Raw genomic sequence first — 2,269 nt, forward strand, 5'->3', positions numbered from 1 at the left:
GCGTTGGCACGCGGGCTAGTGTTGTCATTATGCCAATCTTATCAGGTGACCACACTGCTGAGAGCTCATGGGTACAGCATCCCTGTCTGGTGTATAAGACACTAAGTAGCAGCAGGCATCCTGGTCCTCTGGCTCTTACAATCACTCCACATCCTCTCTCTTCCTTGAGGTTCCCTGAGCCTTAGGTATAGGGATCGAGATGTGGATTGAGACTGGTACCTTGCTTTTTATATGGGTGGGTGTAGAAAGCACTTTATCCACTGAGACACCTCTTCAGCCCGCCTGTAGTGCGTTACTAACTTAAAAAAATACATTATCTTGAGAAAAGGTCTTATGTATGTAGCTCAGGGTTGCAGAGGCTGGCCTTGAACTCCCGATCCTTCTGCCTCACCTCCCAAATGCTTAGAGGGATTACAGATGTATTACTAGTCCAGATTTTTTTTCAAGCCTACAGCACCCAGTATTCCCAGGCAGTCTCCCATCCAAGTACTAACTAGGTCCGACCCTGCTTAGCTTCCAAGATCAGATGAGATCGGGTGCGTTCAGGGTGGTATGGCCATAGACACTAGTCCAGATTTTATTAATCTTTTATAATCTTATTTTTATTTTGGCCTGATCTCTCTAGTAATCTTTCTCTGGGCTTTGGGAAACCACATTCTTTTTGATTTGTCTTAGGACAGGATCACACTCGCAGCGCAAGCTGGCCTGGAATCATATAGCCCAGTGTAGCCCTCAAGCTAGCCTCAACCTCCTGAGGTTGCAGAAAGAAGGCACCAGTTCTGACCCACACCATTCTGTAACTATGGGATGAATATGTGCCTTCCTCTTTAAAGATGTACTCTAGCAAGGCATAGTGGTACATTACCTATATGGTGAACACTTGAGAGGTTGAGGCAGGAGGATGCTCCTGGACATATAATAAGACTTACCTCAAGAAAGAAGCCAACGAAAAGAATCCCTGGAAAGAAGTGGATACTGAGGTCCATGGCTCTGAAATCTATGAACAACTTGAAGCTCTTTTGGTCTATATATTTGGATTTTCTAAATTTCATATATCCATGCAGACAATTGAATCATGAACACCTCCACCCGTGGCTGCTATTTACTGACTCTTCATCAGTGTCTGGCATGGTGCTCTTCTACATTATGCCAACATTCATCCCTCACCACCTCTTTTTATCTTCTCAGTGTTAAAAGCACACACTGTTATTTATTGCCCACTTTTCACAGTAAAAGCAATTGAGGTTAGACTTGTGTGACATAAGTCGCTGAACGTGACGAGCTACTGAGTGGCTGAAGTGGGATTTGATCCTGGGTCTGGAGGGAGACCCTTCCATCCAGCTTGTCAAGCCACTTGTTTCTTTACTAGGGCTGACAGATTTACTCCGCTGCATGTCTGAGCAGTGACAGATGGCCCAATAGCACCTGGATGTCTGGAGAGTGTAGTATGGCCCTGCTCTGTGCTAGACTGGAGTTCACATCACACAGACCTGCCTAGCTCCAGAGCTTCTGGTAAACCCTGCCCTCCCTGGGCCTGGACACAGCGAGTGACATGGAAGGGTCAATGTTATGCTGGCTTGGTCTTGAGGCTGATCCTGAGCCCAGTATTCTCTGGGGGGGCAGGGTGCTAGCTACTACTTGGCCAATGCTCATTCTGGAAGGAGGCAGGCAGCTGCCACCACTCCTCAACAGCTCTTCCCAACCTTCCACTGCCCTGCCCCCCCCCCCCCCCCCCCCCAGCCCCGGGTGACCTCCAGATACCAGAAACTGATGAACCTAACTATATCCAAGCAGCACAGGAAATGCCTTTGGTGCCTGTGGTTTCAGATTTCCAAGATCAGAATTGTAAGTCGAATCTGTCCAGACATTCGCATGCCAGTGTTTACACTGGGGAGCAACCGCAGCCAACCTCGCTCCTTCTTGGTGGGCTGCAGGATCACGTCTGTTTGTGAGGTGAGAATCGAGGTCAGAGGCAGCAAGGTGAAGTGCCCGAGGCCATGCAGAGCTAGGGCTTGACCCCAGACCCTGCTTCTCCAAATTGCTTATGCTCTACCAGACCTGTGAAGCCCCAGGGTGACCGGGATAGGCCTGGGGAAGGAATGGAAGGGAGGAAGAAGCTAGCCAGCCAGCCCCTGTCCTCTCTATGTGCTCGTACTCTCTTGTAGCAGGATTCTGTATAAGAGTAATTTGAAACAAGGTTTGCATTGCCAACAAAGTGTTTTTGGAGGACCCAAGTTATTTCTTCTTCTGGGAATAACAGCATGCTCTG

General features: G+C 48.5%; 1 non-coding gene across 1 annotated transcript; it reads right to left on the reverse strand.

Moving 5' to 3' along the window:
* Positions 1–445: 445 nt before the first annotated feature.
* LOC116079478 lies at positions 446–564 on the reverse strand. The gene has a single exon (XR_004114023.1). It is a non-coding gene; the product is annotated as a 5S ribosomal RNA (ribosomal RNA).
* Between the last annotated feature and the right edge of the window lie 1,705 nt (positions 565–2,269).

This window comes from Mastomys coucha, unplaced genomic scaffold (genome assembly GCF_008632895.1).
Source record: "Mastomys coucha isolate ucsf_1 unplaced genomic scaffold, UCSF_Mcou_1 pScaffold5, whole genome shotgun sequence".
NCBI classification, from domain to species: domain Eukaryota; kingdom Metazoa; phylum Chordata; class Mammalia; order Rodentia; family Muridae; genus Mastomys; species Mastomys coucha.